Source organism: Giraffa tippelskirchi, chromosome 4, assembly GCF_054371585.1.
Source record: "Giraffa tippelskirchi isolate mGirTip1 chromosome 4, T2T-mGirTip1v1.2.pri, whole genome shotgun sequence".
Classification (NCBI taxonomy): domain Eukaryota; kingdom Metazoa; phylum Chordata; class Mammalia; order Artiodactyla; family Giraffidae; genus Giraffa; species Giraffa tippelskirchi.
Window position 1 is genome coordinate 101,692,434 of NC_137278.1, and position 25,708 is coordinate 101,718,141.

Below are 25,708 nucleotides of genomic sequence, written 5' to 3' on the forward strand. Positions count from 1 at the left end.
TGGCTGAAAGTCAAATCTGGCTGGGAAGTGGTAGTTGGGAAGTCAGTTTTCAGGGGCAATGTCCGCTAGGTGTACGTGCATGCCTAGGGTTCCCACACTGTCCAGAACACCAAGGTTCCCTCCACACAGCTCTTCCGTCACGTTAGCTCTGCAGGAGAGAGCTCGCGAAACTAGGCCTTTCTCGGCTCGGGAAGAGAGTGCCTGTTTGCAGGCCTCTTGTACTGGCGTCTGCAGAGCCCCACACTTGCTGTGCGAGGGAGGCCTAAAAACCCAATCTCTGGGGCTGCCTTTCCTCCCTCCAAGGAGGACAGCCTGCTCGGCCACCTTCAAGCTGAAAGTCACATTGGGCTGGGAAATGCTACCTGGGAAGTCAGTTTTCAGGGGCCATGGCCGCTGGCTGCACGTTTACAGCTAGGCCTCCCACACTGCCCGGGAACATCAAGGCTCCCTCCACACAGCTCTTTCTTCACGTTTGCTCTGCAGGAGAGAGCTCGCGAAACTAGGCCTTTCTTGACTCGGGAAGTGAGGACCTGCTCGCAGACCTATGGACCGGGCGTTTCCAGAGCTCCACGTTGCCTGCGCGCGGGAGGCCTGAAAACTCATTCTCTGGGGCTGCCTTTCCTCCCTCCAAGGAAGAGAGCCTGCCCGGCCGCCTTCAAGCTGAAAGTAACATTGGGCTGGGAAGTGCTGCCTGGGAAATCAGTTTTCAGGGGCCATAGCCGCTGGGTGCACGTGTATGTGTACAGCCCCTATACTGCCCGGGAACATCAAGGCTCCCTCCACACAGCTCTACCGTCACGTTAGCTCTGCAGGAGAGAGCTCGCGAAACTAGGCCTTTCTTGACTCGGGAAGTGAGGACTTGCTCGCAGACCTATGGACCGGGCGTTTCCAAGCTCCACGTTGCCTGCGCGCGGGAGGCCTGAAAACTCACTCTCTGGGGCGGCCTTTCCTCCCTCCAAGGAAGAGAGCCTGCCCGGCCGCCTTCTGGCTGAAAGTCAAATCTGGCTGGGAAGTGGTAGTTGGGAAGTCAGTTTTCAGGGGCAATGTCCGCTAGGTGTACGTGCATGCCTAGGGTTCCCACACTGCCCAGAACACCAAGGTTCCCTCCACACAGCTCTTCCGTCACGTTAGCTCTGCAGGAGAGAGCTCGCGAAACTAGGCCTTTCTTGGCTCGGGAAGTGACGACCTGTTTGCAGGCCTCTTGTACTGGCGTCTGCAGAGCCCCACACTTGCTGTGCGAGGGAGGCCTAAAAACCCAATCTCTGGGGCTGCCTTTCCTCCCTCCAAGGAAGACAGCCTGCTCGGCCACCTTCAAGCTGAAAGTCACATTGGGCTGGGAAATGCTACCTGGGAAGTCAGTTTTCAGGGGCCATGGCCGCTGGCTGCACGTTTACAGCTAGGCCTCCCACACTGCCCGGGAACATCAAGGCTCCCTCCACACAGCTCTTTCTTCACGTTTGCTCTGCAGGAGAGAGCTCGCGAGACTAGGCCTTTCTTGACTCGGGAAGTGAGGCCCTGGTTGCAGGCCTCTTGTACTAGCGTCTCCAGAGCCCCACACTTGCTGTGTGAGGGAGGCTTGAAAACCCACTCTCTGGGGCTGCATTTCCTTCCTCCAAGGCAGAGAGCCTGCCCGGCCGTATTCGAGCTGAAAGTCACATCAGGCTTGGAAGTGCTAGCTCAGACTTCAGTTATCAGGGGCCATGGCCGCTGGATGCAGATGTACGGGTAGAGCTCCAACACAGGCCAGGAACATCGAGGCTCCCTCCACACATCTCTTTCTTCGCGTTTGCTCTGCAGGAGAGTACGCGCGAGACTAGGCCTTTGTTGACTCGGGAAGTGAGGACCTGGTTGCGGGCCTCGTCTACTAGCGTCTGTAAAGCTGCATACTTGCTGTGCGAGGGAGGCCTCAAAACTCACTCTCTGGGGCTGCCTTTCCTCCCTCCAAGGAAGAGAGCCTGCCCGGCCGCCTTCTGGCTGAAAGTCACATCGGGCTGGCAAGTGCTAGTTGGGAAGTCAGTTTTCAGGGGCAATGGCCGCTGGGTGCACGTGTAAGTGTAGGGCTCCCACACTGTCCAGAACATCAAGGTTCCCTCCACACAGCTCTTCCGTCCCTTTAGCTGTGCAGGAGAGAGCTCGCGAAACTAGGCCTTTCTCGGCTCGGGAAGTGAGTGCCTGTTTGCAGGCCTCTTGTACTGGCGTCTGCAGAGCCCCACACTTGCTGTGCGAGGGAGGCCTAAAAACCCACTCTCTGGGGCTGCCTTTCCTCCCTCCAAGGAAGAGAGCCGGCTCGGCCGCCTTCAAGCTGAAAGTAACATTGGGCTGGGAAGTGCTACCTGGCAAATCAGTTTTCAGGGGCCATAGCCGCAGGGTGCACGTGTATGTGTACAGCCCCTATACTGCCCGGGAACATCAAGGCTCCCTCCACACAGCTCTACCATCACGTTAGCTCTGCAGGAGAGAGCTCGCGAAACTAGGCCTTTCTTGACTCGGGAAGTGAGGACTTGCTCGCAGACCTATGGACCGGGCGTTTCCAAGCTCCATGTTGCCTGCGCGCGGGAGGCCTGAAAACTCACTCTCTGGGGCGGCCTTTCCTCCCTCCAAGGAAGAGAGCCTGCCCGGCCGCCTTCTGGCTGAAAGTCAAATCTGGCTGGGAAGTGGTAGTTGGGAAGTCAGTTTTCAGGGGCAATGTCCGCTAGGTGTACGTGCATGCCTAGGGTTCCCACACTGCCCAGAACACCAAGGTTCCCTCCACACAGCTCTTCCGTCACGTTAGCTCTGCAGGAGAGAGCTCGCGAAACTAGGCCTTTCTCGGCTCGGGAAGAGAGTGCCTGTTTGCAGGCCTCTTGTACTGGCGTCTGCAGAGCCCCACACTTGCTGTGCGAGGGAGGCCTAAAAACCCAATCTCTGGGGCTGCCTTTCCTCCCTCCAAGGAGGACAGCCTGCTCGGCCACCTTCAAGCTGAAAGTCACATTGGGCTGGGAAATGCTACCTGGGAAGTCAGTTTTCAGGGGCCATGGCCGCTGGCTGCACGTTTACAGCTAGGCCTCCCACACTGCCCGGGAACATCAAGGCTCCCTCCACACAGCTCTTTCTTCACGTTTGCTCTGCAGGAGAGAGCTCGCGAAACTAGGCCTTTCTTGACTCGGGAAGTGAGGACCTGCTCGCAGACCTATGGACCGGGCGTTTCCAGAGCTCCACGTTGCCTGCGCGCGGGAGGCCTGAAAACTCACTCTCTGGGGCTGGCTTTCCTCCCTCCAAGGAAGAGAGCCTGCCCGGCCGCCTTCAAGCTGAAAGTAACATTGGGCTGGGAAGTGCTGCCTGGGAAATCAGTTTTCAGGGGCCATAGCCGCTGGGTGCACGTGTATGTGTACAGCCCCTATACTGCCCGGGAACATCAAGGCTCCCTCCACACAGCTCTACCGTCACGTTAGCTCTGCAGGAGAGAGCTCGCGAAACTAGGCCTTTCTTGACTCGGGAAGTGAGGACTTGCTCGCAGACCTATGGACCGGGCGTTTCCAAGCTCCACGTTGCCTGCGCGCGGGAGGCCTGAAAACTCACTCTCTGGGGCGGCCTTTCCTCCCTCCAAGGAAGAGAGCCTGCCCGGCCGCCTTCTGGCTGAAAGTCAAATCTGGCTGGGAAGTGGTAGTTGGGAAGTCAGTTTTCAGGGGCAATGTCCGCTAGGTGTACGTGCATGCCTAGGGTTCCCACACTGCCCAGAACACCAAGGTTCCCTCCACACAGCTCTTCCGTCACGTTAGCTCTGCAGGAGAGAGCTCGCGAAACTAGGCCTTTCTTGGCTCGGGAAGTGACGACCTGTTTGCAGGCCTCTTGTACTGGCGTCTGCAGAGCCCCACACTTGCTGTGCGAGGGAGGCCTAAAAACCCAATCTCTGGGGCTGCCTTTCCTCCCTCCAAGGAAGACAGCCTGCTCGGCCACCTTCAAGCTGAAAGTCACATTGGGCTGGGAAATGCTACCTGGGAAGTCAGTTTTCAGGGGCCATGGCCGCTGGCTGCACGTTTACAGCTAGGCCTCCCACACTGCCCGGGAACATCAAGGCTCCCTCCACACAGCTCTTTCTTCACGTTTGCTCTGCAGGAGAGAGCTCGCGAGACTAGGCCTTTCTTGACTCGGGAAGTGAGGCCCTGGTTGCAGGCCTCTTGTACTAGCGTCTCCAGAGCCCCACACTTGCTGTGTGAGGGAGGCTTGAAAACCCACTCTCTGGGGCTGCATTTCCTTCCTCCAAGGCAGAGAGCCTGCCCGGCCGTATTCGAGCTGAAAGTCACATCAGGCTTGGAAGTGCTAGCTCAGACTTCAGTTATCAGGGGCCATGGCCGCTGGATGCAGATGTACGGGTAGAGCTCCAACACAGGCCAGGAACATCGAGGCTCCCTCCACACAGCTCTTTCTTCGCGTTTGCTCTGCAGGAGAGTACGCGCGAGACTAGGCCTTTGTTGACTCGGGAAGTGAGGACCTGGTTGCGGGCCTCGTCTACTAGCGTCTGTAAAGCTGCATACTTGCTGTGCGAGGGAGGCCTCAAAACTCACTCTCTGGGGCTGCCTTTCCTCCCTCCAAGGAAGAGAGCCTGCCCGGCCGCCTTCTGGCTGAAAGTCACATCGGGCTGGCAAGTGCTAGTTGGGAAGTCAGTTTTCAGGGGCAATGGCCGCTGGGTGCACGTGTAAGTGTAGGGCTCCCACACTGTCCAGAACATCAAGGTTCCCTCCACACAGCTCTTCCGTCCCTTTAGCTGTGCAGGAGAGAGCTCGCGAAACTAGGCCTTTCTCGGCTCGGGAAGTGAGTGCCTGTTTGCAGGCCTCTTGTACTGGCGTCTGCAGAGCCCCACACTTGCTGTGCGAGGGAGGCCTAAAAACCCACTCTCTGGGGCTGCCTTTCCTCCCTCCAAGGAAGAGAGCCGGCTCGGCCGCCTTCAAGCTGAAAGTAACATTGGGCTGGGAAGTGCTACCTGGCAAATCAGTTTTCAGGGGCCATAGCCGCAGGGTGCACGTGTATGTGTACAGCCCCTATACTGCCCGGGAACATCAAGGCTCCCTCCACACAGCTCTACCATCACGTTAGCTCTGCAGGAGAGAGCTCGCGAAACTAGGCCTTTCTTGACTCGGGAAGTGAGGACTTGCTCGCAGACCTATGGACCGGGCGTTTCCAAGCTCCACGTTGCCTGCGCGCGGGAGGCCTGAAAACTCACTCTCTGGGGCGGCCTTTCCTCCCTCCAAGGAAGAGAGCCTGCCCGGCCGCCTTCTGGCTGAAAGTCAAATCTGGCTGGGAAGTGGTAGTTGGGAAGTCAGTTTTCAGGGGCAATGTCCGCTAGGTGTACGTGCATGCCTAGGGTTCCCACACTGCCCAGAACACCAAGGTTCCCTCCACACAGCTCTTCCGTCACGTTAGCTCTGCAGGAGAGAGCTCGCGAAACTAGGCCTTTCTCGGCTCGGGAAGAGAGTGCCTGTTTGCAGGCCTCTTGTACTGGCGTCTGCAGAGCCCCACACTTGCTGTGCGAGGGAGGCCTAAAAACCCAATCTCTGGGGCTGCCTTTCCTCCCTCCAAGGAGGACAGCCTGCTCGGCCACCTTCAAGCTGAAAGTCACATTGGGCTGGGAAATGCTACCTGGGAAGTCAGTTTTCAGGGGCCATGGCCGCTGGCTGCACGTTTACAGCTAGGCCTCCCACACTGCCCGGGAACATCAAGGCTCCCTCCACACAGCTCTTTCTTCACGTTTGCTCTGCAGGAGAGAGCTCGCGAAACTAGGCCTTTCTTGACTCGGGAAGTGAGGACCTGCTCGCAGACCTATGGACCGGGCGTTTCCAGAGCTCCACGTTGCCTGCGCGCGGGAGGCCTGAAAACTCACTCTCTGGGGCTGCCTTTCCTCCCTCCAAGGAAGAGAGCCTGCCCGGCCGCCTTCAAGCTGAAAGTAACATTGGGCTGGGAAGTGCTGCCTGGGAAATCAGTTTTCAGGGGCCATAGCCGCTGGGTGCACGTGTATGTGTACAGCCCCTATACTGCCCGGAACATCAAGGCTCCCTCCACACAGCTCTACCGTCACGTTAGCTCTGCAGGAGAGAGCTCGCGAAACTAGGCCTTTCTTGACTCGGGAAGTGAGGACTTGCTCGCAGACCTATGGACCGGGCGTTTCCAAGCTCCACGTTGCCTGCGCGCGGGAGACCTGAAAACTCACTCTCTGGGGCGGCCTTTCCTCCCTCCAAGGAAGAGAGCCTGCCCGGCCGCCTTCTGGCTGAAAGTCAAATCTGGCTGGGAAGTGGTAGTTGGGAAGTCAGTTTTCAGGGGCAATGTCCGCTAGGTGTACGTGCATGCCTAGGGTTCCCACACTGCCCAGAACACCAAGGTTCCCTCCACACAGCTCTTCCGTCACGTTAGCTCTGCAGGAGAGAGCTCGCGAAACTAGGCCTTTCTTGGCTCGGGAAGTGACGACCTGTTTGCAGGCCTCTTGTACTGGCGTCTGCAGAGCCCCACACTTGCTGTGCGAGGGAGGCCTAAAAACCCAATCTCTGGGGCTGCCTTTCCTCCCTCCAAGGAAGACAGCCTGCTCAGCCACCTTCAAGCTGAAAGTCACATTGGGCTGGGAAATGCTACCTGGGAAGTCAGTTTTCAGGGGCCATGGCCGCTGGCTGCACGTTTACAGCTAGGCCTCCCACACTGCCCGGGAACATCAAGGCTCCCTCCACACAGCTCTTTCTTCACGTTTGCTCTGCAGGAGAGAGCTCGCGAGACTAGGCCTTTCTTGACTCGGGAAGTGAGGCCCTGGTTGCAGGCCTCTTGTACTAGCGTCTCCAGAGCCCCACACTTGCTGTGTGAGGGAGGCTTGAAAACCCACTCTCTGGGGCTGCATTTCCTTCCTCCAAGGCAGAGAGCCTGCCCGGCCGTATTCGAGCTGAAAGTCACATCAGGCTTGGAAGTGCTAGCTCAGACTTCAGTTTTCAGGGGCCATGGCCGCTGGATGCAGATGTACGGGTAGAGCTCCAACACAGGCCAGGAACATCGAGGCTCCCTCCACACAGCTCTTTCTTCGCGTTTGCTCTGCAGGAGAGTACGCGCGAGACTAGGCCTTTGTTGACTCGGGAAGTGAGGACCTGGTTGCGGGCCTCGTCTACTAGCGTCTGTAAAGCTGCATACTTGCTGTGCGAGGGAGGCCTCAAAACTCACTCTCTGGGGCTGCCTTTCCTCCCTCCAAGGAAGAGAGCCTGCCCGGCCGCCTTCTGGCTGAAAGTCACATCGGGCTGGCAAGTGCTAGTTGGGAAGTCAGTTTCAGGGGCAATGGCCGCTGGGTGCACGTGTAAGTGTAGGGCTCCCACACTGTCCAGAACATCAAGGTTCCCTCCACACAGCTCTTCCGTCCCTTTAGCTGTGCAGGAGAGAGCTCGCGAAACTAGGCCTTTCTCGGCTCGGGAAGTGAGTGCCTGTTTGCAGGCCTCTTGTACTGGCGTCTGCAGAGCCCCACACTTGCTGTGCGAGGGAGGCCTAAAAACCCAATCTCTGGGGCTGCCTTTCCTCCCTCCAAGGAGGACAGCCTGCTCGGCCACCTTCAAGCTGAAAGTCACATTGGGCTGGGAAATGCTACCTGGGAAGTCAGTTTTCAGGGGCCATGGCCGCTGGCTGCACGTTTACAGCTAGGCCTCCCACACTGCCCGGGAACATCAAGGCTCCCTCCACACAGCTCTTTCTTCACGTTTGCTCTGCAGGAGAGAGCTCGCGAAACTAGGCCTTTCTTGACTCGGGAAGTGAGGACCTGCTCGCAGACCTATGGACCGGGCGTTTCCAGAGCTCCACGTTGCCTGCGCGCGGGAGGCCTGAAAACTCACTCTCTGGGGCTGGCTTTCCTCCCTCCAAGGAAGAGAGCCTGCCCGGCCGCCTTCAAGCTGAAAGTAACATTGGGCTGGGAAGTGCTGCCTGGGAAATCAGTTTTCAGGGGCCATAGCCGCTGGGTGCACGTGTATGTGTACAGCCCCTATACTGCCCGGGAACATCAAGGCTCCCTCCACACAGCTCTACCGTCACGTTAGCTCTGCAGGAGAGAGCTCGCGAAACTAGGCCTTTCTTGACTCGGGAAGTGAGGACTTGCTCGCAGACCTATGGACCGGGCGTTTCCAAGCTCCACGTTGCCTGCGCGCGGGAGACCTGAAAACTCACTCTCTGGGGCGGCCTTTCCTCCCTCCAAGGAAGAGAGCCTGCCCGGCCGCCTTCTGGCTGAAAGTCAAATCTGGCTGGGAAGTGGTAGTTGGGAAGTCAGTTTTCAGGGGCAATGTCCGCTAGGTGTACGTGCATGCCTAGGGTTCCCACACTGCCCAGAACACCAAGGTTCCCTCCACACAGCTCTTCCGTCACGTTAGCTCTGCAGGAGAGAGCTCGCGAAACTAGGCCTTTCTTGGCTCGGGAAGTGACGACCTGTTTGCAGGCCTCTTGTACTGGCGTCTGCAGAGCCCCACACTTGCTGTGCGAGGGAGGCCTAAAAACCCAATCTCTGGGGCTGCCTTTCCTCCCTCCAAGGAAGACAGCCTGCTCGGCCACCTTCAAGCTGAAAGTCACATTGGGCTGGGAAATGCTACCTGGGAAGTCAGTTTTCAGGGGCCATGGCCGCTGGCTGCACGTTTACAGCTAGGCCTCCCACACTGCCCGGGAACATCAAGGCTCCCTCCACACAGCTCTTTCTTCACGTTTGCTCTGCAGGAGAGAGCTCGCGAGACTAGGCCTTTCTTGACTCGGGAAGTGAGGCCCTGGTTGCAGGCCTCTTGTACTAGCGTCTCCAGAGCCCCACACTTGCTGTGTGAGGGAGGCTTGAAAACCCACTCTCTGGGGCTGCATTTCCTTCCTCCAAGGCAGAGAGCCTGCCCGGCCGTATTCGAGCTGAAAGTCACATCAGGCTTGGAAGTGCTAGCTCAGACTTCAGTTTTCAGGGGCCATGGCCGCTGGATGCAGATGTACGGGTAGAGCTCCAACACAGGCCAGGAACATCGAGGCTCCCTCCACACAGCTCTTTCTTCGCGTTTGCTCTGCAGGAGAGTACGCGCGAGACTAGGCCTTTGTTGACTCGGGAAGTGAGGACCTGGTTGCGGGCCTCGTCTACTAGCGTCTGTAAAGCTGCATACTTGCTGTGCGAGGGAGGCCTCAAAACTCACTCTCTGGGGCTGCCTTTCCTCCCTCCAAGGAAGAGAGCCTGCCCGGCCGCCTTCTGGCTGAAAGTCACATCGGGCTGGCAAGTGCTAGTTGGGAAGTCAGTTTCAGGGGCAATGGCCGCTGGGTGCACGTGTAAGTGTAGGGCTCCCACACTGTCCAGAACATCAAGGTTCCCTCCACACAGCTCTTCCGTCCCTTTAGCTGTGCAGGAGAGAGCTCGCGAAACTAGGCCTTTCTCGGCTCGGGAAGTGAGTGCCTGTTTGCAGGCCTCTTGTACTGGCGTCTGCAGAGCCCCACACTTGCTGTGCGAGGGAGGCCTAAAAACCCACTCTCTGGGGCTGCCTTTCCTCCCTCCAAGGAAGAGAGCCGGCTCGGCCGCCTTCAAGCTGAAAGTAACATTGGGCTGGGAAGTGCTACCTGGCAAATCAGTTTTCAGGGGCCATAGCCGCTGGGTGCACGTGTATGTGTACAGCCCCTATACTGCCCGGGAACATCAAGGCTCCCTCCACACAGCTCTACCGTCACGTTAGCTCTGCAGGAGAGAGCTCGCGAAACTAGGCCTTTCTTGACTCGGGAAGTGAGGACTTGCTCGCAGACCTATGGACCGGGCGTTTCCAAGCTCCACGTTGCCTGCGCGCGGGAGGCCTGAAAACTCACTCTCTGGGGCGGCCTTTCCTCCCTCCAAGGAAGAGAGCCTGCCCGGCCGCCTTCTGGCTGAAAGTCAAATCTGGCTGGGAAGTGGTAGTTGGGAAGTCAGTTTTCAGGGGCAATGTCCGCTAGGTGTACGTGCATGCCTAGGGTTCCCACACTGCCCAGAACACCAAGGTTCCCTCCACACAGCTCTTCCGTCACGTTAGCTCTGCAGGAGAGAGCTCGCGAAACTAGGCCTTTCTCGGCTCGGGAAGAGAGTGCCTGTTTGCAGGCCTCTTGTACTGGCGTCTGCAGAGCCCCACACTTGCTGTGCGAGGGAGGCCTAAAAACCCAATCTCTGGGGCTGCCTTTCCTCCCTCCAAGGAGGACAGCCTGCTCGGCCACCTTCAAGCTGAAAGTCACATTGGGCTGGGAAATGCTACCTGGGAAGTCAGTTTTCAGGGGCCATGGCCGCTGGCTGCACGTTTACAGCTAGGCCTCCCACACTGCCCGGGAACATCAAGGCTCCCTCCACACAGCTCTTTCTTCACGTTTGCTCTGCAGGAGAGAGCTCGCGAAACTAGGCCTTTCTTGACTCGGGAAGTGAGGACCTGCTCGCAGACCTATGGACCGGGCGTTTCCAGAGCTCCACGTTGCCTGCGCGCGGGAGGCCTGAAAACTCACTCTCTGGGGCTGCCTTTCCTCCCTCCAAGGAAGAGAGCCTGCCCGGCCGCCTTCAACCTGAAAGTAACATTGGGCTGGGAAGTGCTGCCTGGGAAATCAGTTTTCAGGGGCCATAGCCGCTGGGTGCACGTGTATGTGTACAGCCCCTATACTGCCCGGGAACATCAAGGCTCCCTCCACACAGCTCTACCGTCACGTTAGCTCTGCAGGAGAGAGCTCGCGAAACTAGGCCTTTCTTGACTCGGGAAGTGAGGACTTGCTCGCAGACCTATGGACCGGGCGTTTCCAAGCTCCACGTTGCCTGCGCGCGGGAGGCCTGAAAACTCACTCTCTGGGGCGGCCTTTCCTCCCTCCAAGGAAGAGAGCCTGCCCGGCCGCCTTCTGGCTGAAAGTCAAATCTGGCTGGGAAGTGGTAGTTGGGAAGTCAGTTTTCAGGGGCAATGTCCGCTAGGTGTACGTGCATGCCTAGGGTTCCCACACTGCCCAGAACACCAAGGTTCCCTCCACACAGCTCTTCCGTCACGTTAGCTCTGCAGGAGAGAGCTCGTGAAACTAGGCCTTTCTTGGCTCGGGAAGTGACGACCTGTTTGCAGGCCTCTTGTACTGGCGTCTGCAGAGCCCCACACTTGCTGTGCGAGGGAGGCCTAAAAACCCAATCTCTGGGGCTGCCTTTCCTCCCTCCAAGGAAGACAGCCTGCTCGGCCACCTTCAAGCTGAAAGTCACATTGGGCTGGGAAATGCTACCTGGGAAGTCAGTTTTCAGGGGCCATGGCCGCTGGCTGCACGTTTACAGCTAGGCCTCCCACACTGCCCGGGAACATCAAGGCTCCCTCCACACAGCTCTTTCTTCACGTTTGCTCTGCAGGAGAGAGCTCGCGAGACTAGGCCTTTCTTGACTCGGGAAGTGAGGCCCTGGTTGCAGGCCTCTTGTACTAGCCTCTCCAGAGCCCGACACTTGCTGTGTGAGGGAGGCTTGAAAACCCACTCTCTGGGGCTGCATTTCCTTCCTCCAAGGCAGAGAGCCTGCCCGGCCGTATTCGAGCTGAAAGTCACATCAGGCTTGGAAGTGCTAGCTCAGACTTCAGTTATCAGGGGCCATGGCCGCTGGATGCAGATGTACGGGTAGAGCTCCAACACAGGCCAGGAACATCGAGGCTCCCTCCACACAGCTCTTTCTTCGCGTTTGCTCTGCAGGAGAGTACGCGCGAGACTAGGCCTTTGTTGACTCGGGAAGTGAGGACCTGGTTGCGGGCCTCGTCTACTAGCGTCTGTAAAGCTGCATACTTGCTGTGCGAGGGAGGCCTCAAAACTCACTCTCTGGGGCTGCCTTTCCTCCCTCCAAGGAAGAGAGCCTGCCCGGCCGCCTTCTGGCTGAAAGTCACATCGGGCTGGCAAGTGCTAGTTGGGAAGTCAGTTTCAGGGGCAATGGCCGCTGGGTGCACGTGTAAGTGTAGGGCTCCCACACTGTCCAGAACATCAAGGTTCCCTCCACACAGCTCTTCCGTCCCTTTAGCTGTGCAGGAGAGAGCTCGCGAAACTAGGCCTTTCTCGGCTCGGGAAGTGAGTGCCTGTTTGCAGGCCTCTTGTACTGGCGTCTGCAGAGCCCCACACTTGCTGTGCGAGGGAGGCCTAAAAACCCACTCTCTGGGGCTGCCTTTCCTCCCTCCAAGGAAGAGAGCCGGCTCGGCCGCCTTCAAGCTGAAAGTAACATTGGGCTGGGAAGTGCTACCTGGCAAATCAGTTTTCAGGGGCCATAGCCGCTGGGTGCACGTGTATGTGTACAGCCCCTATACTGCCCGGGAACATCAAGGCTCCCTCCACACAGCTCTACCGTCACGTTAGCTCTGCAGGAGAGAGCTCGCGAAACTAGGCCTTTCTTGACTCGGGAAGTGAGGACTTGCTCGCAGACCTATGGACCGGGCGTTTCCAAGCTCCACGTTGCCTGCGCGCGGGAGGCCTGAAAACTCACTCTCTGGGGCGGCCTTTCCTCCCTCCAAGGAAGAGAGCCTGCCCGGCCGCCTTCTGGCTGAAAGTCAAATCTGGCTGGGAATTGGAAGTTGGGAAGTCAGTTTTCAGGGGCAATGTCCGCTAGGTGTACGTGCATGCCTAGGGTTCCCACACTGCCCAGAACACCAAGGTTCCCTCCACACAGCTCTTCCGTCACGTTAGCTCTGCAGGAGAGAGCTCGCGAAACTAGGCCTTTCTTGGCTCGGGAAGTGACGACCTGTTTGCAGGCCTCTTGTACTGGCGTCTGCAGAGCCCCACACTTGCTGTGCGAGGGAGGCCTAAAAACCCAATCTCTGGGGCTGCCTTTCCTCCCTCCAAGGAAGACAGCCTGCTCGGCCACCTTCAAGCTGAAAGTCACATTGGGCTGGGAAATGCTACCTGGGAAGTCAGTTTTCAGGGGCCATGGCCGCTGGCTGCACGTTTACAGCTAGGCCTCCCACACTGCCCGGGAACATCAAGGCTCCCTCCACACAGCTCTTTCTTCACGTTTGCTCTGCAGGAGAGAGCTCGCGAGACTAGGCCTTTCTTGACTCGGGAAGTGAGGCCCTGGTTGCAGGCCTCTTGTACTAGCGTCTCCAGAGCCCCACACTTGCTGTGTGAGGGAGGCTTGAAAACCCACTCTCTGGGGCTGCATTTCCTTCCTCCAAGGCAGAGAGCCTGCCCGGCCGTATTCGAGCTGAAAGTCACATCAGGCTTGGAAGTGCTAGCTCAGACTTCAGTTATCAGGGGCCATGGCCGCTGGATGCAGATGTACGGGTAGAGCTCCAACACAGGCCAGGAACATCGAGGCTCCCTCCACACAGCTCTTTCTTCGCGTTTGCTCTGCAGGAGAGTACGCGCGAGACTAGGCCTTTGTTGACTCGGGAAGTGAGGACCTGGTTGCGGGCCTCGTCTACTAGCGTCTGTAAAGCTGCATACTTGCTGTGCGAGGGAGGCCTCAAAACTCACTCTCTGGGGCTGCCTTTCCTCCCTCCAAGGAAGAGAGCCTGCCCGGCCGCCTTCTGGCTGAAAGTCACATCGGGCTGGCAAGTGCTAGTTGGGAAGTCAGTTTTCAGGGGCAATGGCCGCTGGGTGCACGTGTAAGTGTAGGGCTCCCACACTGTCCAGAACATCAAGGTTCCCTCCACACAGCTCTTCCGTCCCTTTAGCTGTGCAGGAGAGAGCTCGCGAAACTAGGCCTTTCTCGGCTCGGGAAGTGAGTGCCTGTTTGCAGGCCTCTTGTACTGGCGTCTGCAGAGCCCCACACTTGCTGTGCGAGGGAGGCCTAAAAACCCACTCTCTGGGGCTGCCTTTCCTCCCTCCAAGGAAGAGAGCCGGCTCGGCCGCCTTCAAGCTGAAAGTAACATTGGGCTGGGAAGTGCTACCTGGCAAATCAGTTTTCAGGGGCCATAGCCGCTGGGTGCACGTGTATGTGTACAGCCCCTATACTGCCCGGGAACATCAAGGCTCCCTCCACACAGCTCTACCGTCACGTTAGCTCTGCAGGAGAGAGCTCGCGAAACTAGGCCTTTCTTGACTCGGGAAGTGAGGACTTGCTCGCAGACCTATGGACCGGGCGTTTCCAAGCTCCACGTTGCCTGCGCGCGGGAGGCCTGAAAACTCACTCTCTGGGGCGGCCTTTCCTCCCTCCAAGGAAGAGAGCCTGCCCGGCCGCCTTCTGGCTGAAAGTCAAATCTGGCTGGGAAGTGGTAGTTGGGAAGTCAGTTTTCAGGGGCAATGTCCGCTAGGTGTACGTGCATGCCTAGGGTTCCCACACTGCCCAGAACACCAAGGTTCCCTCCACACAGCTCTTCCGTCACGTTAGCTCTGCAGGAGAGAGCTCGCGAAACTAGGCCTTTCTCGGCTCGGGAAGAGAGTGCCTGTTTGCAGGCCTCTTGTACTGGCGTCTGCAGAGCCCCACACTTGCTGTGCGAGGGAGGCCTAAAAACCCAATCTCTGGGGCTGCCTTTCCTCCCTCCAAGGAGGACAGCCTGCTCGGCCACCTTCAAGCTGAAAGTCACATTGGGCTGGGAAATGCTACCTGGGAAGTCAGTTTTCAGGGGCCATGGCCGCTGGCTGCACGTTTACAGCTAGGCCTCCCACACTGCCCGGGAACATCAAGGCTCCCTCCACACAGCTCTTTCTTCACGTTTGCTCTGCAGGAGAGAGCTCGCGAAACTAGGCCTTTCTTGACTCGGGAAGTGAGGACCTGCTCGCAGACCTATGGACCGGGCGTTTCCAGAGCTCCACGTTGCCTGCGCGCGGGAGGCCTGAAAACTCACTCTCTGGGGCTGGCTTTCCTCCCTCCAAGGAAGAGAGCCTGCCCGGCCGCCTTCAAGCTGAAAGTAACATTGGGCTGGGAAGTGCTGCCTGGGAAATCAGTTTTCAGGGGCCATAGCCGCTGGGTGCACGTGTATGTGTACAGCCCCTATACTGCCCGGGAACATCAAGGCTCCCTCCACACAGCTCTACCGTCACGTTAGCTCTGCAGGAGAGAGCTCGCGAAACTAGGCCTTTCTTGACTCGGGAAGTGAGGACTTGCTCGCAGACCTATGGACCGGGCGTTTCCAAGCTCCACGTTGCCTGCGCGCGGGAGGCCTGAAAACTCACTCTCTGGGGCGGCCTTTCCTCCCTCCAAGGAAGAGAGCCTGCCCGGCCGCCTTCTGGCTGAAAGTCAAATCTGGCTGGGAAGTGGTAGTTGGGAAGTCAGTTTTCAGGGGCAATGTCCGCTAGGTGTACGTGCATGCCTAGGGTTCCCACACTGCCCAGAACACCAAGGTTCCCTCCACACAGCTCTTCCGTCACGTTAGCTCTGCAGGAGAGAGCTCGCGAAACTAGGCCTTTCTTGGCTCGGGAAGTGACGACCTGTTTGCAGGCCTCTTGTACTGGCGTCTGCAGAGCCCCACACTTGCTGTGCGAGGGAGGCCTAAAAACCCAATCTCTGGGGCTGCCTTTCCTCCCTCCAAGGAAGACAGCCTGCTCGGCCACCTTCAAGCTGAAAGTCACATTGGGCTGGGAAATGCTACCTGGGAAGTCAGTTTTCAGGGGCCATGGCCGCTGACTGCACGTTTACAGCTAGGCCTCCCACACTGCCCGGGAACATCAAGGCTCCCTCCACACAGCTCTTTCTTCACGTTTGCTCTGCAGGAGAGAGCTCGCGAGACTAGGCCTTTCTTGACTCGGGAAGTGAGGCCCTGGTTGCAGGCCTCTTGTACTAGCGTCTCCAGAGCCCCACACTTGCTGTGTGAGGGAGGCTTGAAAACCCACTCTCTGGGGCTGCATTTCCTTCCTCCAAGGCAGAGAGCCTGCCCGGCCGTATTCGAGCTGAAAGTCACATCAGGCTTGGAAGTGCTAGCTCAGACTTCAGTTTTCAGGGGCCATGGCCGCTGGATGCAGATGTACGGGTAGAGCTCCAACACAGGCCAGGAACATCGAGGCTCCCTCCACACAGCTCTTTCTTCGCGTTTGCTCTGCAGGAGAGTACGCGCGAGACTAGGCCTTTGTTGACTCGGGAAGTGAGGACCTGGTTGCGGGCCTCGTCTACTAGCGTCTGTAAAGCTGCATACTTGCTGTGCGAGGGAGGCCTCAAAACTCACTCTCTGGGGCTGCCTTTCCTCCCTCCAAGGAAGAGAGCCTGCCCGGCCGCCTTCTGGCTGAAAGTCACATCGGGCTGGCAAGTGCTAGTTGGGAAGTCAGTTTCAGGGGCAATGGCCGCTGGGTGCACGTGTAAGTGTAGGGCTCCCACACTGTCCAGAACATCAAGGTTCCCTCCACACAGCTCTTCCGTCCCTTTAGCTGTGCAGGAGAGAGCTCGCGAAACTAGGCCTTTCTCGGCTCGGGAAGTGAGTGCCTGTTTGCAGGCCTCTTGTACTGGCGTCTGCAGAGCCCCACACTTGCTGTGCGAGGGAGGCCTAAAAACCCACTCTCTGGGGCTGCCTTTCCTCCCTCCAAGGAAGAGAGCCGGCTCGGCCGCCTTCAAGCTGAAAGTAACATTGGGCTGGGAAGTGCTACCTGGCAAATCAGTTTTCAGGGGCCATAGCCGCTGGGTGCACGTGTATGTGTACAGCCCCTATACTGCCCGGGAACATCAAGGCTCCCTCCACACAGCTCTACCGTCACGTTAGCTCTGCAGGAGAGAGCTCGCGAAACTAGGCCTTTCTTGACTCGGGAAGTGAGGACTTGCTCGCAGACCTATGGACCGGGCGTTTCCAAGCTCCACGTTGCCTGCGCGCGGGAGGCCTGAAAACTCACTCTCTGGGGCGGCCTTTCCTCCCTCCAAGGAAGAGAGCCTGCCCGGCCGCCTTCTGGCTGAAAGTCAAATCTGGCTGGGAAGTGGTAGTTGGGAAGTCAGTTTTCAGGGGCAATGTCCGCTAGGTGTACGTGCATGCCTAGGGTTCCCACACTGCCCAGAACACCAAGGTTCCCTCCACACAGCTCTTCCGTCACGTTAGCTCTGCAGGAGAGAGCTCGCGAAACTAGGCCTTTCTCGGCTCGGGAAGAGAGTGCCTGTTTGCAGGCCTCTTGTACTGGCGTCTGCAGAGCCCCACACTTGCTGTGCGAGGGAGGCCTAAAAACCCAATCTCTGGGGCTGCCTTTCCTCCCTCCAAGGAGGACAGCCTGCTCGGCCACCTTCAAGCTGAAAGTCACATTGGGCTGGGAAATGCTACCTGGGAAGTCAGTTTTCAGGGGCCATGGCCGCTGGCTGCACGTTTACAGCTAGGCCTCCCACACTGCCCGGGAACATCAAGGCTCCCTCCACACAGCTCTTTCTTCACGTTTGCTCTGCAGGAGAGAGCTCGCGAAACTAGGCCTTTCTTGACTCGGGAAGTGAGGACCTGCTCGCAGACCTATGGACCGGGCGTTTCCAGAGCTCCACGTTGCCTGCGCGCGGGAGGCCTGAAAACTCACTCTCTGGGGCTGCCTTTCCTCCCTCCAAGGAAGAGAGCCTGCCCGGCCGCCTTCAACCTGAAAGTAACATTGGGCTGGGAAGTGCTGCCTGGGAAATCAGTTTTCAGGGGCCATAGCCGCTGGGTGCACGTGTATGTGTACAGCCCCTATACTGCCCGGGAACATCAAGGCTCCCTCCACACAGCTCTACCGTCACGTTAGCTCTGCAGGAGAGAGCTCGCGAAACTAGGCCTTTCTTGACTCGGGAAGTGAGGACTTGCTCGCAGACCTATGGACCGGGCGTTTCCAAGCTCCACGTTGCCTGCGCGCGGGAGGCCTGAAAACTCACTCTCTGGGGCGGCCTTTCCTCCCTCCAAGGAAGAGAGCCTGCCCGGCCGCCTTCTGGCTGAAAGTCAAATCTGGCTGGGAAGTGGTAGTTGGGAAGTCAGTTTTCAGGGGCAATGTCCGCTAGGTGTACGTGCATGCCTAGGGTTCCCACACTGCCCAGAACACCAAGGTTCCCTCCACACAGCTCTTCCGTCACGTTAGCTCTGCAGGAGAGAGCTCGTGAAACTAGGCCTTTCTTGGCTCGGGAAGTGACGACCTGTTTGCAGGCCTCTTGTACTGGCGTCTGCAGAGCCCCACACTTGCTGTGCGAGGGAGGCCTAAAAACCCAATCTCTGGGGCTGCCTTTCCTCCCTCCAAGGAAGACAGCCTGCTCGGCCACCTTCAAGCTGAAAGTCACATTGGGCTGGGAAATGCTACCTGGGAAGTCAGTTTTCAGGGGCCATGGCCGCTGGCTGCACGTTTACAGCTAGGCCTCCCACACTGCCCGGGAACATCAAGGCTCCCTCCACACAGCTCTTTCTTCACGTTTGCTCTGCAGGAGAGAGCTCGCGAGACTAGGCCTTTCTTGACTCGGGAAGTGAGGCCCTGGTTGCAGGCCTCTTGTACTAGCCTCTCCAGAGCCCGACACTTGCTGTGTGAGGGAGGCTTGAAAACCCACTCTCTGGGGCTGCATTTCCTTCCTCCAAGGCAGAGAGCCTGCCCGGCCGTATTCGAGCTGAAAGTCACATCAGGCTTGGAAGTGCTAGCTCAGACTTCAGTTATCAGGGGCCATGGCCGCTGGATGCAGATGTACGGGTAGAGCTCCAACACAGGCCAGGAACATCGAGGCTCCCTCCACACAGCTCTTTCTTCGCGTTTGCTCTGCAGGAGAGTACGCGCGAGACTAGGCCTTTGTTGACTCGGGAAGTGAGGACCTGGTTGCGGGCCTCGTCTACTAGCGTCTGTAAAGCTGCATACTTGCTGTGCGAGGGAGGCCCCAAAACTCACTCTCTGGGGCTGCCTTTCCTCCCTCCAAGGAAGAGAGCCTGCCCGGCCGCCTTCTGGCTGAAAGTCACATCGGGCTGGCAAGTGCTAGTTGGGAAGTCAGTTTCAGGGGCAATGGCCGCTGGGTGCACGTGTAAGTGTAGGGCTCCCACACTGTCCAGAACATCAAGGTTCCCTCCACACAGCTCTTCCGTCCCTTTAGCTGTGCAGGAGAGAGCTCGCGAAACTAGGCCTTTCTCGGCTCGGGAAGTGAGTGCCTGTTTGCAGGCCTCTTGTACTGGCGTCTGCAGAGCCCCACACTTGCTGTGCGAGGGAGGCCTAAAAACCCACTCTCTGGGGCTGCCTTTCCTCCCTCCAAGGAAGACAGCCGGCTCGGCCGCCTTCAAGCTGAAAGTAACATTGGGCTGGGAAGTGCTACCTGGCAAATCAGTTTTCAGGGGCCATAGCCGCTGGGTGCACGTGTATGTGTACAGCCCCTATACTGCCCGGGAACATCAAGGCTCCCTCCACACAGCTCTACCGTCACGTTAGCTCTGCAGGAGAGAGCTCGCGAAACTAGGCCTTTCTTGACTCGGGAAGTGAGGACTTGCTCGCAGACCTATGGACCGGGCGTTTCCAAGCTCCACGTTGCCTGCGCGCGGGAGGCCTGAAAACTCACTCTCTGGGGCGGCCTTTCCTCCCTCCAAGGAAGAGAGCCTGCCCGGCCGCCTTCTGGCTGAAAGTCAAATCTGGCTGGGAATTGGAAGTTGGGAAGTCAGTTTTCAGGGGCAATGTCCGCTAGGTGTACGTGCATGCCTAGGGTTCCCACACTGCCCAGAACACCAAGGTTCCCTCCACACAGCTCTTCCGTCACGTTAGCTCTGCAGGAGAGAGCTCGCGAAACTAGGCCTTTCTTGGCTCGGGAAGTGACGACCTGTTTGCAGGCCTCTTGTACTGGCGTCTGCAGAGCCCCACACTTGCTGTGCGAGGGAGGCCTAAAAACCCAATCTCTGGGGCTGCCTTTCCTCCCTCCAAGGAAGACAGCCTGCTCGGCCACCTTCAAGCTGAAAGTCACATTGGGCTGGGAAATGCTACCTGGGAAGTCAGTTTTCAGGGGCCATGGCCGCTGGCTGCACGTTTACAGCTAGGCCTCCCACACTGCCCGGGAACATCAAGGCTCCCTCCACACAGCTCTTTCTTCACGTTTGCTCTGCAGGAGAGAGCTCGCGAGACTAGGCCTTTCTTGACTCGGGAAGTGAGGCCCTGGTTGCAGGCCTCTTGTACTAGCGTCTCCAGAGCCCCACACTTGCTGTGTGAGGGAGGCTTGAAAACCCACTCTCTGGGGCTGCATTTCCTTCCTCCAAGGCAGAGAGCCTGCCCGGCCGTATTCGAGCTGAAAGTCACATCAGGCTTGGAAGTGCTAGCTCAGACTTCAGTTATCAGGGGCCATGGCCGCTGGATGCAGATGTACGGGTAGAGCTCCAACACAGGCCAGGAACATCGAGGCTCCCTCCACACAGCTCTTTCTTCGCGTTTGCTCTGCAGGAGAGTACGCGCGAGACTAGGCCTTTGTTGACTCGGGAAGTGAGGACCTGGTTGCGGGCCTCGTCTACTAGCGTCTGTAAAGCTGCATACTTGCTGTGCGAGGGAGGCCTCAAAACTCACTCTCTGGGGCTGCCTTTCCTCCCTCCAAGGAAGAGAGCCTGCCCGGCCGCCTTCTGGCTGAAAGTCACATCGGGCTGGCAAGTGCTAGTTGGGAAGTCAGTTTTCAGGGGCAATGGCCGCTGGGTGCACGTGTAAGTGTAGGGCTCCCACACTGTCCAGAACATCAAGGTTCCCTCCACACAGCTCTTCCGTCCCTTTAGCTGTGCAGGAGAGAGCTCGCGAAACTAGGCCTTTCTCGGCTCGGGAAGTGAGTGCCTGTTTGCAGGCCTCTTGTACTGGCGTCTGCAGAGCCCCACACTTGCTGTGCGAGGGAGGCCTAAAAACCCACTCTCTGGGGCTGCCTTTCCTCCCTCCAAGGAAGAGAGCCGGCTCGGCCGCCTTCAAGCTGAAAGTAACATTGGGCTGGGAAGTGCTACCTGGCAAATCAGTTTTCAGGGGCCATAGCCGCTGGGTGCACGTGTATGTGTACAGCCCCTATACTGCCCGGGAACATCAAGGCTCCCTCCACACAGCTCTACCGTCACGTTAGCTCTGCAGGAGAGAGCTCGCGAAACTAGGCCTTTCTTGACTCGGGAAGTGAGGACTTGCTCGCAGACCTATGGACCGGGCGTTTCCAAGCTCCACGTTGCCTGCGCGCGGGAGGCCTGAAAACTCACTCTCTGGGGCGGCCTTTCCTCCCTCCAAGGAAGAGAGCCTGCCCGGCCGCCTTCTGGCTGAAAGTCAAATCTGGCTGGGAAGTGGTAGTTGGGAAGTCAGTTTTCAGGGGCAATGTCCGCTAGGTGTACGTGCATGCCTAGGGTTCCCACACTGCCCAGAACACCAAGGTTCCCTCCACACAGCTCTTCCGTCACGTTAGCTCTGCAGGAGAGAGCTCGCGAAACTAGGCCTTTCTCGGCTCGGGAAGTGAGTGCCTGTTTGCAGGCCTCTTGCACTGGCGTCTGCAGAGCCCCACACTTGCTGTGCGAGGGAGGCCTAAAAACCCAATCTCTGGGGCTGCCTTTCCTCCCTCCAAGGAGGACAGCCTGCTCGGCCACCTTCAAGCTGAAAGTCACATTGGGCTGGGAAATGCTACCTGGGAAGTCAGTTTTCAGGGGCCATGGCCGCTGGCTGCACGTTTACAGCTAGGCCTCCCACACTGCCCGGGAACATCAAGGCTCCCTCCACACAGCTCTTTCTTCACGTTGGCTCTGCAGGAGAGAGCTCGCGAGACTAGGCCTTTCTTGACTCGGGAAGTGAGGCCCTGGTTGCAGGCCTCTTGTACTAGCGTCTCCAGAGCCCCACACTTGCTGTGTGAGGGAGGCTTGAAAACCCACTCTCTGGGGCTGCATTTCCTTCCTCCAAGGCAGAGAGCCTGCCCGGCCGTATTCGAGCTGAAAGTCACATCAGGCTTGGAAGTGCTAGCTCAGACTTCAGTTTTCAGGGGCCATGGCCGCTGGATGCAGATGTACGGGTAGAGCTCCAACACAGGCCAGGAACATCGAGGCTCCCTCCACACAGCTCTTTCTTCGCGTTTGCTCTGCAGGAGAGTACGCGCGAGACTAGGCCTTTGTTGACTCGGGAAGTGAGGACCTGGTTGCGGGCCTCGTCTACTAGCGTCTGTAAAGCTGCATACTTGCTGTGCGAGGGAGGCCTCAAAACTCACTCTCTGGGGCTGCCTTTCCTCCCTCCAAGGAAGAGAGCCTGCCCGGCCGCCTTCTGGCTGAAAGTCACATCGGGCTGGCAAGTGCTAGTTGGGAAGTCAGTTTCAGGGGCAATGGCCGCTGGGTGCACGTGTAAGTGTAGGGCTCCCACACTGTCCAGAACATCAAGGTTCCCTCCACACAGCTCTTCCGTCCCTTTAGCTGTGCAGGAGAGAGCTCGCGAAACTAGGCCTTTCTCGGCTCGGGAAGTGAGTGCCTGTTTGCAGGCCTCTTGTACTGGCGTCTGCAGAGCCCCACACTTGCTGTGCGAGGGAGGCCTAAAAACCCACTCTCTGGGGCTGCCTTTCCTCCCTCCAAGGAAGAGAGCCGGCTCGGCCGCCTTCAAGCTGAAAGTAACATTGGGCTGGGAAGTGCTACCTGGCAAATCAGTTTTCAGGGGCCATAGCCGCTGGGTGCACGTGTATGTGTACAGCCCCTATACTGCCCGGGAACATCAAGGCTCCCTCCACACAGCTCTACCGTCACGTTAGCTCTGCAGGAGAGAGCTCGCGAAACTAGGCCTTTCTTGACTCGGGAAGTGAGGACTTGCTCGCAGACCTATGGACCGGGCGTTTCCAAGCTCCACGTTGCCTGCGCGCGGGAGGCCTGAAAACTCACTCTCTGGGGCGGCCTTTCCTCCCTCCAAGGAAGAGAGCCTGCCCGGCCGCCTTCTGGCTGAAAGTCAAATCTGGCTGGGAAGTGGTAGTTGGGAAGTCAGTTTTCAGGGGCAATGTCCGCTAGGTGTACGTGCATGCCTAGGGTTCCCACACTGCCCAGAACACCAAGGTTCCCTCCACACAGCTCTTCCGTCACGTTAGCTCTGCAGGAGAGAGCTCGCGAAACTAGGCCTTTCTCGGCTCGGGAAGAGAGTGCCTGTTTGCAGGCCTCTTGTACTGGTGTCTGCAGAGCCCCACACTTGCTGTGCGAGGGAGGCCTAAAAACCCAATCTCTGGGGCTGCCTTTCCTCCCTCCAAGGAGGACAGCCTGCTCGGCCGCCTTCAAGCTGAAAGTCACATTGGGCTGGGAAATGCTACCTGGGAAGTCAGTTTTCAGGGGCCATGGCCGCTGGCTGCACGTTTACAGCTAGGCCTCCCACACTGCCCGGGAACATCAAGGCTCCCTCCACACAGCTCTTTCTTCACGTTTGCTCTGCAGGAGAGAGCTCGCGAAACTAGGCCTTTCTTGACTCGGGAAGTGAGGACCTGCTCGCAGACCTATGGACCGGGCGTTTCCAGAGCTCCACGTTGCCTGCGCGCGGGAGGCCTGAAAACTCACTCTCTGGGGCTGCCTTTCCTCCCTCCAAGGAAGAGAGCCTGCCCGGCCGCCTTCAACCTGAAAGTAACATTGGGCTGGGAAGTGCTGCCTGGGAAATCAGTTTTCAGGGGCCATAGCCGCTGGGTGCACGTGTATGTGTACAGCCCCTATACTGCCCGGGAACATCAAGGCTCCCTCCACACAGCTCTACCGTCACGTTAGCTCTGCAGGAGAGAGCTCGCGAAACTAGGCCTTTCTTGACTCGGGAAGTGAGGACTTGCTCGCAGACCTATGGACCGGGCGTTTCCAAGCTCCACGTTGCCTGCGCGCGGGAGGCCTGAAAACTCACTCTCTGGGGCGGCCTTTCCTCCCTCCAAGGAAGAGAGCCTGCCCGGCCGCCTTCTGGCTGAAAGTCAAATCTGGCTGGGAAGTGGTAGTTGGGAAGTCAGTTTTCAGGGGCAATGTCCGCTAGGTGTACGTGCATGCCTAGGGTTCCCACACTGCCCAGAACACCAAGGTTCCCTCCACACAGCTCTTCCGTCACGTTAGCTCTGCAGGAGAGAGCTCGCGAAACTAGGCCTTTCTTGGCTCGGGAAGTGACGACCTGTTTGCAGGCCTCTTGTACTGGCGTCTGCAGAGCCCCACACTTGCTGTGCGAGGGAGGCCTAAAAACCCAATCTCTGGGGCTGCCTTTCCTCCCTCCAAGGAAGACAGCCTGCTCGGCCACCTTCAAGCTGAAAGTCACATTGGGCTGGGAAATGCTACCTGGGAAGTCAGTTTTCAGGGGCCATGGCCGCTGGCTGCACGTTTACAGCTAGGCCTCCCACACTGCCCGGGAACATCAAGGCTCCCTCCACACAGCTCTTTCTTCACGTTTGCTCTGCAGGAGAGAGCTCGCGAGACTAGGCCTTTCTTGACTCGGGAAGTGAGGCCCTGGTTGCAGGCCTCTTGTACTAGCCTCTCCAGAGCCCGACACTTGCTGTGTGAGGGAGGCTTGAAAACCCACTCTCTGGGGCTGCATTTCCTTCCTCCAAGGCAGAGAGCCTGCCCGGCCGTATTCGAGCTGAAAGTCACATCAGGCTTGGAAGTGCTAGCTCAGACTTCAGTTATCAGGGGCCATGGCCGCTGGATGCAGATGTACGGGTAGAGCTCCAACACAGGCCAGGAACATCGAGGCTCCCTCCACACAGCTCTTTCTTCGCGTTTGCTCTGCAGGAGAGTACGCGCGAGACTAGGCCTTTGTTGACTCGGGAAGTGAGGACCTGGTTGCGGGCCTCGTCTACTAGCGTCTGTAAAGCTGCATACTTGCTGTGCGAGGGAGGCCTCAAAACTCACTCTCTGGGGCTGCCTTTCCTCCCTCCAAGGAAGAGAGCCTGCCCGGCCGCCTTCTGGCTGAAAGTCACATCGGGCTGGCAAGTGCTAGTTGGGAAGTCAGTTTCAGGGGCAATGGCCGCTGGGTGCACGTGTAAGTGTAGGGCTCCCACACTGTCCAGAACATCAAGGTTCCCTCCACACAGCTCTTCCGTCCCTTTAGCTGTGCAGGAGAGAGCTCGCGAAACTAGGCCTTTCTCGGCTCGGGAAGTGAGTGCCTGTTTGCAGGCCTCTTGTACTGGCCTCTGCAGAGCCCCACACTTGCTGTGCGAGGGAGGCCTAAAAACCCACTCTCTGGGGCTGCCTTTCCTCCCTCCAAGGAAGAGAGCCGGCTCGGCCGCCTTCAAGCTGAAAGTAACATTGGGCTGGGAAGTGCTACCTGGCAAATCAGTTTTCAGGGGCCATAGCCGCTGGGTGCACGTGTATGTGTACAGCCCCTATACTGCCCGGGAACATCAAGGCTCCCTCCACACAGCTCTACCGTCACGTTAGCTCTGCAGGAGAGAGCTCGCGAAACTAGGCCTTTCTTGACTCGGGAAGTGAGGACTTGCTCGCAGACCTATGGACCGGGCGTTTCCAAGCTCCACGTTGCCTGCGCGCGGGAGGCCTGAAAACTCACTCTCTGGGGCGGCCTTTCCTCCCTCCAAGGAAGAGAGCCTGCCCGGCCGCCTTCTGGCTGAAAGTCAAATCTGGCTGGGAAGTGGTAGTTGGGAAGTCAGTTTTCAGGGGCAATGTCCGCTAGGTGTACGTGCATGCCTAGGGTTCCCACACTGCCCAGAACACCAAGGTTCCCTCCACACAGCTCTTCCGTCACGTTAGCTCTGCAGGAGAGAGCTCGCGAAACTAGGCCTTTCTCGGCTCGGGAAGAGAGTGCCTGTTTGCAGGCCTCTTGTACTGGCGTCTGCAGAGCCCCACACTTGCTGTGCGAGGGAGGCCTAAAAACCCAATCTCTGGGGCTGCCTTTCCTCCCTCCAAGGAGGACAGCCTGCTCGGCCACCTTCAAGCTGAAAGTCACATTGGGCTGGGAAATGCTACCTGGGAAGTCAGTTTTCAGGGGCCATGGCCGCTGGCTGCACGTTTACAGCTAGGCCTCCCACACTGCC